Here is an 11,603-nt window from a genome sequence, read left to right on the forward strand (position 1 = left end):
CATGCTTGAGAAATGTATTTTCCTGCTCACTCTTCTAATTTATTCTTTTAAATAGTAGTTTTTTTAGAAGGTATGCTAGCATTTTTGATGGAGAATTTCAACAGATACCTATCCATATTCAGCTATGTGGGTATGTCATCTTGTTGCAGTATTCTACCACATGGGTAAGGGTTGCATATTGTATGTAATATTTATCTTTTCCAAATTTTACTGAAATGTGTATGCACTATGAGGTTTGGCTGAAAAGTTTTATAGACTGACCAAGATATTCTCATGGACAACATGATTCCCCTTGCAATCCACACACTTTTTTTTATCAGTTTTGTGGTACTTGGGTCTCATTGGTGAAGAAGCTTTCATCCTGTTGGTCAAAAAAGTCATAAATAACATTGGATCCTAGTCAAGTGTTTCTTCATGTTGGGGAACAGATGATGGTCAGATGGGGCCAAAATCAAGAGAATAGAGAGGATGATCAACCAATTCAGGGCCACAGTCATGCACAGCAGCCATTGAAAATAAAGACATGTGTGCTAGAGTATTGTCCCAATGAAACAAGACACTTTTTGTTAGTTTTCTTGGGCATTTGGTCTTGATAGCCTTTTGTAACCACCTCAGCAAGTTGGCATGGTACTGTCCATTGTTAGTGTGGCCCTTTTCAAGATAGTCAACAAACACAATGCCTCTTGCACCTCAAAAAGCTGAGGCCATCACCTTCTTTGGAGCAGGTGAAGAGGAATGTCTCCACTGCATGAATTCTGTTTGTGTCTGTTTCAGAGTGATGAACCCAGCACTCATCTTGGACTAGGAAACATTCAAGGAAACTAGCTGGATCTACCTCAGACAAAATCAGATTTTCCTGTGATGTGATCAGCCCAGTTTGCTTTTAATCAGATGTCAGAAGACAGGACCCCCCCCCATTGAGTAGAAACCTTCATCATGCAAAGTTCATTGTGTAGAATATTGTTAACTCTCTCACAGGATATGCTAATAGCATTGACAATTTGATTTATAGTCAATTGCCTCTCATCCATCACCTTGTGGTGAACACAATCAATGTTTTCCTCAGTGTTGGTAGTTGCAGGACGTTCAGACCTTAGGTCATGCTTGAGACTGCTTTCCTGTACTAAATTCAGCTACCCGCCTTTGCACTGTTGATAAAGCTGGAACATCATCCCCTAATGTAGCAATAATGTTGACATGAATGTTACTGGGGCTAAAAACTTTTTACGCAGGTATTTGATAACACCACAATGCCACATTTTATCTATTTTCAAGAGAAATCACTACTAGTTGCTTTTGAAGTCTTCTTCAAACAGTCGTATGTCAGTTGACCTGGAAAGAAACAATTATCGTCGGCGTCGTTTAACATCCGCTTTCGATGCTGGTATGGGTTGGACGGTTTGACTGAGGGCTGGTAAGCCAGAAGGCTGCACCAGGCTCCAGTCTGATCTGGTAAAGTTTCTACAGCTGGATGCCCTTCCTAATGCCAATCACTCTGAGAGTGTAGTGGGTGCTTTTTACGTGCCACCAGCACAAGGGCCATGCAGTTACTAAAAAGAAGAGCTGAACTTAATGCATGAACTTTTCAACCCACCCTTATACATGTATCATTAACAGATGTAAAATATTTTTGTTTACTCTGTATTGAAGTGTATCTGCAGTTAACACGTCAAAACAAACTTTTTAACTGACACTAAAATTGACCATAAAAAGAAAACTGATACACTATAAATTTTACTAGGTAACATCTGGGTAGTATTGATGTGATAAAATTTAATGCTATGAACATATGCATTGTTCTTTTTGTGGTTTATAGATTTACAATCCTGGAGAATTAAGTATATAAAAAAAAAGTAACTTGGCAGAAATAATTGTTTGAAGACACTGAGATAAATATACTGTTGCTCATGGAAGTTATAGCTACTTTGGCATAAGAAATACAGAGAGCGTCAAATTTCTATGTACTATGACATCCATGAATAAATTCATCATCTAATAATAACTGTATGCAATTCCTAGTTGAGGCATTTCACTTATGCCTTCTACCTGCCATTTACAACTCTGATCACTTGCTCTGGCAAACTGAATGAAGATAACTAAATAACTAGATTAGAACAATGACTTGAGAAAATAAGTCAACCAACTGATTATCATTTAGTTAAGTATTGTTGAGAGAGAGATTGTTCTGAAACTGTCTAACTTCAGAAAAGTGTGCTGTCTGCCAACAGAGTCCAAGATAAAAGCAAGTGCTTACATTGGCAGGAAGACAAGGCAACTAGTTATTTTCAAAAAGCAATTAGGAGTTACTGTATTTATTCATGTATAAGTTGCACCCCTAATTTAGTCTTAAATCTTTGTACAAAACAATTTCGCTTCATAGTTTTAGCTTTGCTCCATGTATAACTTGCCCCTCAGTTTTTTCAGTTAAAATCAAGTATGAAATAGTGTGACTTATACACAAATACTGTGTATGATTGAAACAAAAGTCCAAGTTAAGCAGTTGGCAGCATGTTAATGGTATAGCACAACAAATAAGACTAAGTCTGATGTACATTAGTGATGCTAACAAATGACTTTGACTAAGTATCAAAACTGAGGCATAACCTCAGTATATCAGGGCAATAATATTGATGAAGGGTTGATATAATTGAGTTAAAAGAAGTCAGTGTTTCTCTGGAAAATATATTTAGAAATATTTTGTGAAAGTCACACAAAATGCTCAACTTTTTACTGATTTAGTTTAGTTAAAACCATTTCCACAATAAATGAAGCAAACTTATCCTCAAATGGAATGTAAACTACCATAGTGTTCTTTTTACATTGACAAAAAATCTCATAGGGAAAGAGAAATAACATGTAATACTCATATAAATATATACACATCATGGTTTCTCTTTATTATATGTAATAGCTGTAATGTTATCTGATCAACAGGAGATATGTAGTTTGACTCTCAGTTGGGACTATGCCAAGTTAGGCAATGATACGTGATAAAAATATGATTTAGAGAGAGAGAGAGATGGGGGAAGTATTTTCCATTGAATTGACATGCAAAGATTTGTCCAGCTTTGGAAACCATCCAAGTAGAATAGAGAGGTGGTACAAAATTTTGATGAAAGCGCTGAAGGCAGATGATAGGATAGGAATATTTGTAATTGTGGAAGAGGTTCAAAGACGGGCACATGGTATCACATTTCTAATAAATGTAATGTCCTAAGAATGTTCAGATATGTTCAGAAGATAGCAATGAGTGTTTAGTGACTACTACCTGGTTATTCATGATGAATGATCTTTGGTTTGATAAGTGACAGTTTGGAAAAGCTTTTGAGAAGATAATATCTCTTCTAGCAGGTTAGAGGAATATATCAATAATTGAAGAAAATTAGAATGTTAGACCCATGAAATATATTTAAGCTACAGAGTGAGATGAATTACTTTAGAAGTTTTGAAGCAAATGCATAGCTATTGATCTGTAAATTAATTGGTGAGTTAGGTTTTAGATTATGTATCATTGTTTTTTGTTTATATGAATGTTGTGTTGTTTATTTTTGTGTGTGTGTGTGTGTGTGCGTGTGTGTGTATTTAGTTTTTTATTAAAATGAATGAAATATTTTTTGTTGAATATATGATAATAGTAAGTCAATAATTGATAGTAGTGATAGGTATGCACACATTTATGCATGCCATTCATAAATTATCTCAAACAGAGGTAACAATTCATAGGTGTTGTCTGTTTCAATCTACAAAGCTCCTAAAACTGAACTTCTAACCATTTTCTAATCCCAAGTCAGAACCTTGATTCCTATTATAATTATATTCTAATATCACTGTTATTCTCATATAATCCAGAAATATAATCCCTTTGCTTACATACAATTCAAAATCATTACACTTTTAACTGTCTAAACTCCTATAAAAATTTCTGAGAAACTGCAGTTATCCAGTATAAACAGTCCATTTTGCTTCTTGTGGTATAAAACTGCTGAACAACAAACCACATGTAATGTGCCCTAATTTCCACAATTTCTTCCTCATATACAACCATACAAACACAAACCCAAATAACAGAATGACTCCTGCATCATAATTGAAAGTAAAACTGAAATATGGTGCATTTTGATTCCTTTGAGTTAGGAATCTTTCAGTTGCTTCCACTCAATTTTTTTTTTACATCACTGCTGCATATCTTCTTGAGCATAGCTGACTGGAACTAATTGAAAACATGAACATGGTTGAAAATTGATGAAATAATGTCACCAGTCTCCAAAATGATAAAGCTACGGAAATGTTCAACTTATTCAAAACAGCAACAGCTGTATCAAAATTGAAAGACTTAAAATTCATTAAAAATGGAAAGAAATTCATGTAAAGAGTGAAACAAAATGTTATATTTCATGCTATTTACAAGAAAAAACCCCCAACAAAAATGTATGGATAACAAAGAAGTATAAGCTGATTGTGTAATTGTTGATTAATAATAATAATTCTTAAGTTAATATTCTTTTCTATTGAATGTGATTTTATATTATGAGAGAGTCTGTATACATTCAGTCAATGTATTAGCGATATCAACCAAATCTTCCTCAAATTGTGCACTACTATCTTGAAAAAGAAAGACATTGCATAATGTCATCCTTTTTATACAAAAAGACATGATGGTCATTGTTAGAACATCTTTGATCATAAGTTTGCTTGATCAGGGCTGATTTTGGACTGAACAATAACAGCTTCAATTATAGTACTTACAGGATATCAAATTATGCTGAAAAATCTTATCAAAGAAAGCCAGTGTGTTGATGAAAGCACTATATCTGCCTGTGATATGGTGAAGACAATTTTTATCTTAGCTCTCTTCTGAAGGTAGTTTCTAACGGTATTAATGGAAGGAAATTACTATCATTTGGCTGATATAGATACTTTACTTCCAAAATGTATTCTTGTAACAATTGGTTGGTTTAACAAAATATTTTGTCAGATGGCAACAATTGATATTTCTGTGTGAAGTGTCTTATGCCATTGTCTGACAAGTTGCCTCCATTCACTATTTATCACTGAGAATTTTTCTACCTGTATCATTAATTGAAAATAGCTATATATTTTCACCTCCTGATAAAAGTAACCTCATGCATTGTTGTTAATGTGCCATTTTTGACAGAGTTCAACAAGGAAGTTAAAAATAAAACTGGCAGCAAAAGATATTGTAATATACAAGATGGGCATAAATCTCAAATTCTCAACATTAAAAAAAAAAAAGGAAAGAAAAAATAAAACTGTCAAATGGCACCTTTGTATTGACCACTAAACTAGAAACTTGCCTGTCCCTTGATGTCAGAAGTGTTGAGACAAATACATAGAATCACATTTTCAATTTTTTATTGTCAAGAAGACTATACGTCAATTCCTTCAGTAACAAAGGATCAGCTTTGGAGACAGATGGCTAATTCACAACTCATAGTGATTTGAAGGTATTCTAGGTTTTAGAAACTTATGAAACAAACTATTAATTATTTATTGAGAAATGTTCATAATTTTTACTGCTGCTGTAGTTTGTAAAAAGAGTTATGAAGAACATACAAATCTACATAGGTTTTATGGAGCACATTGCAGGAGTGATATTTTAAGTTTAACCAATCAGCATTTTCATTTTTTGATCTTACTGTTGCAAATCAGAAATGTTACCTGATAATAAACATTTAGCTCCTCTAATAGACTTTCTTGCACCAGATTGTATGGAAAATTGGAATGCTTCAATGGTCTTAGAGTTTATTGTTTAAAGCATCCATTAAATCACTTCACATTTTTTTAAAAAGACATTTTAAGGGTCTGTCATTCCAAAGGATTGTCTATTAATACTTGATGTTTAAAGTATTGTTGATATGGTTTTGACTTAAGATAAACAGCAAGTATCATTTTTCCCCTACAAGTTGAATTCAGTTGAGACTAAGTGGCCAGCCATGAATGTAAAGCTTTTGTAATTGTCTCTGCTATTAATTATTTTCACATTTTTTTCTAAATTGTTATTTCAAATTGGTTATTGATCAACAAGAAATTGCATAGCTTTCGGCTCTTGTCCCAAATCAAAACAAAAAAAAAAACTGCCAAAATTACTTATTGGTAAATTAAAAGAAGTTTGGTTTTAATTGTATACCTTGCAGGTAAATCTGAAACAAATAAAGATGTACTTTTCTAGTCTAAACAAATATTGATTTTTATGTCCCAGAAAGTGAAATTGGATTCTCAAACACATGACACTTTTCATTACTTGGAGTTTCTTGATTTAATGTATTGCTTTGGAAGCTGTTTCTATTTCATTGTCATCAGTTCAATTGCACAGTTCCCATTTTCATTACCTTACCAATTCTCACTACTATTGTGTCAATTAAACATCTCATGCATCTTTCAAAGTATATGGATCACTGGATGAATGTATTTCATTGTGATATAAACTCTCACTTTGAATGTATATAATTTCTATAATTTAAAAAAACTTTGGAATATGTCAACATCAAGAACTATCCCTTATCATTGAAGTGCTATGGCCAATATGAGAAAAATCAATAAATTGGTGCACAAAACCGTTTAATTAAAATTAAAAGAGAATTGTAAGCAAAGAAAAAAATTCCAGCAAAATTATCATTTGTATTGATGAAAGTTAGTTAATTTCTTTCACATATACTCTACCAAAATCTAATTCCATGTTACTTTCCTTTCAACAACTGTTAATGTTGGATAATATTCAGGAGCTTATCTAATAATAAAGGTTTGTTTTCTTGATTGGATTAACAACACCAGCAGCAACAACAGCAGCTACAAAGAAGTACCATTATTTATTTAATTTTCCTGAAACAGGTAACCTAATCACTTAGAAGCATAACTATTAATTGAAAGTATGTTATCTAAAACATATTTTGCTACCAAATCTAGGTGAAGTCTTATTTCCAAAAATTACTTTGAATAGAAACTCATTCATGCTGCCTTTTCTGTTATCCTCCAACAATTGCTACTTCTACACAACAACCCAAACGTGAAGCCTCTACATGGTTACTTGATCTACTAATAACAGGCAAATTTGCCTCAAAAGTCTGATTGTAACAACTGGAACACTTTTGTTCATAGGTTTACTCTATCAAGACTGACATGTTGCTAAACAACTACAATACCACCTTCTACACAATTTGTTATGAAACCAAATCCAGTGATTATCATGTTTCTTCCCTATGCTCTTTTAATATACTTGATAGTCAATTCTTTAGCAGAACTTCACAGTTTCATTAATCAGTTAGAAATTTCAAGGCCATAGATGTTGAGTGAGATCTATCAGCTTTTTGCCTGCATCAGGAACTAATTTTGATGACTTAAGTTTCAAAATAGTAGTATGAACTAATTAGAATGAGGAAGACTAGTAATTTTGATTAACATTAACAAATTATTTTCATTTCAAGATTTTTTGTTTAGTATCGATTTTGTTTTTTCACATGGTGTTGATTTCCTATTTTGTTGCTTTCTGTGTTGTTGAACTGAAATTAGGCTGGTCATTGAATTTCTCTTTCATATTTAAATGTTGTTGGGCTACAAATGACTATTATTTCTGTTTGCTTGATGACATGGAGTTCTATTGAAAAACAGTATGGTTATATGTGAGCTAACCAAAACAATGTTTCTGAATTTATGTTTTCTTTAGCTTTTATTAGCAAAATTTCACCCAACATTCCTTTAAAATTATTATTGTATAATAAGAAAAGATTTGTAATGCAAGTGAATCAGAATCAATTTATAACACCCAAGAAAGGGCGTATCTACTTAGAATTACTGTTGCTTAGCTACAGCTCAATCTTGAATGAGCAGACTTATGTCACTCAGTTTCTAAGTGCAAGCAACAGACTCATTGTTCCAGTTATTCCATGCTTCTGCTTAATTGAAATTTATTCTATCCATTTCGACATGTAATGGTTTATCTTATAGTTTTCAGTGTGGAGGTCTGGGTATGTTGCTTTTTTACCCTTTGTTTTTGTATGCCTTTAGATTCCAGTATTACTAGAGTAAAGATGAATTAGGTAAACTTAATTAGAGCATCATAGTTATTCCTCTGCCTGTCATTCGTTGAGAGTTTGTTTTTGTCTATTGAAGGTATTAATACTATTGCTAGTATTCTATGTACACACTTTTCATGTTTTTCTGGACTGAAAGAGAGAAATAGTGTTTTTAGGAAAGTGATATTGCAATAATGTTGTGGAGTGCTTTGGTGTGTGTGTGTGTGTGTGGGGGGGGGTTGTACCTATAATGGCAAGGATGTAAGAGTTGGTGTTTGCTCCATCATTAAGCTGTGCTCCTCACATGTCCAGAGGGTCTTTCCCTTTTAGTATTTTTAGCATATTGCATCAGTATTCTACAGCTGCTTATGTGCAGCTTGGGATAAAGGGAAGTGTGTTATTTTGTCTTCTTTGTAGTTTGTGGTGATATTAGGGATCTAGGTAGGACTGGCATAGTTTAAATGCATTTAATGTACTGCTTGTAGACAAGAATTGGTTGAATGCATTGTCTGTGTGTCGTCTTTTGTACATTGTTTTGTTTTCTGTGTGTGTTGAATGTGATCCTATGTTATGTTTTTTTATCTTCTGTCTGTGTGATAGATTTATATTGTTGAGTGTGATGGTTGACTGTATCCAATGATTTTTAGGTATTTCTTATAAAAAATAGAGACATTGTGTACGTAGGGTAAGCTCTGATAGCTGAAAGACTACATGCAACCTACAAATTTGTTGTTTTTATATACCCATCTTCAGTCTAGCTGAGAACCACCATTACAATTATAATTACACCAACATATTAGTGAGATGTGGGTTTAAGTTTCATTGTTATTCATATTTTTATTTTCTCATCAATCCCTACTAAACCACAAAAATTTTTTTTTTTTTTTTTCAATTATCAATTATCAATTATTCAACCTTTTAATTCTTTCTATAAAATATATTCAGAATACAAAAAATTGTTTCTATCATATCTTTATTGTGAGTATTTCATAAACATTATTTGAGACTGTTGTATTGAAATAAATTTCAGTATAAATTACTTCTGCAAACCAATATAGCTTTCAGTTTGGCTTACCATTTTATCAATGCCATCAATATCATTTGTCACAAGTTCAATGATATATTGTGTACAATATCAGACCTAGCCAACAACCACCTATGAAGGTATTCAAAAACTACACTTAAAATCCCACATACAGACCTTTCCCTCTTCTATGTGTAGCCTAAAAGAATCATGAAGGATTTATCTTCAACATTTAATCCTGTCATTTCTGGCCCAATATTTCTACCTGTTTCATGTTAAAACTGACTGGATACAACCTCTCACACCTACCCTACAATATCATTCTAAAAATATCAGAATACAATATTGAAATCTTGAAGATACAAAATAATGTATGATAAATTTAAAACAATATGAATATATAAGCAATACATTTGACAAAGATATCTGAATGCTAAAGGGTTGATATCACCAGAAATCACAGTTTTCTTTCTGACACATGGCTTACACCTTTTACTGTTTACAAACCATACACAAAGATTACATGATAGCTTTAACAACAAAAAGAAACCTGCATCTGCTGTTGACAAGATTGTTTAGTAACATTACTATCTTCAACAAATTTGTTATATTATGAGTGCATAACTTTCATCAGTTACAAACTAATAAAAAAAAAGAAAGAAAGAAAAGCAAAAGCAATGACAGTCTAAATTTCAATTAAGTCATGTCTAACAAATTGCTCAAATTAAGTAATTTCTAACATATTGTTCATGAAAACTATTTTTGGATTACTTAAAAACAAAGATTGTATAACATATATCTGCAATATATTGAACAAATCATCCATTATACTTGTGATATGTCTGCAATCAACAATAGCAGCAGACTGAAATTTTCCAACAAACAATGATTGCAAATGGAATCTACACTATATATATATATCTAAATTGAAAAGAAGATCACCAAATATAATACATTGATGGAAATACTTTTTACATCAGACGGCCCTTTGGATTTTACTCTCAAATAAGGTTAGTATATACTTCTTTTCTTTTTTTTTTTTTTTTCTCTTAATGTCGTTGTTTACATGTTATGTCTAAGTTTGATACAAAATAGTAGTTATACATTTTATATTGATACTTTCAAATTGATTTTGCATCTTTCTGTATAAATCGGCAGTTCTGAATATAAATCAGCAGTTATAAAACTGTATTATAAAAACAAAACTGTATAAATCAGCAATTCATTATTTTTAGCTGTTTGCTTATTTTCATTGGCCTTTATTATTTTTATTTATTTATCATTGTTAGTAGAATTTCAAAAGTTTCTAAAGTTAATAATACATATTTATACAAATAGGTATATAGCAATTCAATGACTTTCTGATATTGCTGACTATTGCAATCAGTAGTTCAACTTACATTAAACCAAGCTGTATTTTGTTTGATATGTTTTAAACATCAATTTGAAATCCAAATTTTGTATTTTGTATAACTAATATTGTTTTGCGTTTTACAATATTTCGAAATAATGTCGTGATTTGAATTAATTTTATTGTATATATTTTAGTACTTAGTGCTATACCTTTTTGGCACTGTAAATTTTTTCAGTTTTCTTAAACAACAACTTTTTACATTTCAGAGATTTTAAATATAACTATTTTTTAAAAATATTTATTTTATTTGTGTAAAATGGTATTGCTAGGTGTTTAAGAACTTTACTTCACCCACTCTGTTGCATTTTAGGCATAAATGAGTTAAAGAATAACTTACTGAATGTTGTATACAAACAATTCTTTATTGATTAATATTTCCCTCTTAGTTGGAGAAAGAAAACAAAAAGCCTTGCGGTAATTGCTTGTAACTATCAAAAAAAAAGGGAGAAAATAAATTGAAAGAAGTGAAGAATTAAATCTTACACAGTTAATTGTTATGTTTATGGGGAAGAAAGCCTGGCCTTTACTTGCAAGCAACTAAAACAATGGGCATATGTTTTGGTCTATTGAACCTCATCAGCTTATTTTTTCTAGTCAAGCCTGATCGGGTAGTTAACAAAAAATTTTGCATAAAGAAAAACAGTTACTAATAATTATTGGACAGTATAATTTGCATAATTAAAAAAATTCAATCCAAGCCATAGGTTGACCAATGTTTGTGGCTGAAATGTGCAGAATCTCAAGATATCATCTTCATCATCATCATCATCATCATCATCATTTAACGTCTGTTGTCCATGCTGGCTTCAGTTGGACGATTTGACTGGGCTGGGATGGTTTTCTATGGTTGGATGCCCTTCCTAACGCCAGCCACTCTAAGAGTGTAATAGGTGTTTTTACATGCCACTGGCACAAGTGCCATTTGCGTGACACCAGTATCTGCCAAGACTGCGATTTTGCTCGGCTTGATGGGTCTTCTTAAGCACGACATAATGCCAAAAGCACTTGGTCATTGCCTCCGTAAAGCCCAACACTTGAAAGGAACTTGGCAACTCTGCCCCCATGGGGCCCAATGCTCGAAAGGAACTCAGCCACCTTGCCTCCATGAGGCCCAACACTCAAAGGAACTCAGCCA

The 11,603-nt window shown here is 32.3% G+C and overlaps 2 protein-coding genes across 5 annotated transcripts in view; both read left to right on the forward strand.

Moving 5' to 3' along the window:
• The window catches only part of LOC106884418 (activating signal cointegrator 1 complex subunit 3), a 493,492-nt gene that overhangs the window by 95,812 nt on the left and 386,077 nt on the right, over window positions 1-11,603 (forward strand). The gene's annotated exons all lie outside the window — the stretch shown is intronic.
• The window catches only part of LOC106884419 (beta-1,4-galactosyltransferase galt-1), a 101,015-nt gene continuing 99,242 nt past the window's right edge, over window positions 9,831-11,603 (forward strand). The window contains exon 1 of the mRNA XM_052972277.1: window positions 9,831-10,064. The gene's annotated coding sequence lies outside the window, so the exon portion shown is untranslated. The remainder of the gene's footprint in view (window positions 10,065-11,603) is intronic.

This window comes from Octopus bimaculoides, chromosome 1 (assembly GCF_001194135.2).
Source record: "Octopus bimaculoides isolate UCB-OBI-ISO-001 chromosome 1, ASM119413v2, whole genome shotgun sequence".
NCBI lineage: Eukaryota > Metazoa > Mollusca > Cephalopoda > Octopoda > Octopodidae > Octopus > Octopus bimaculoides.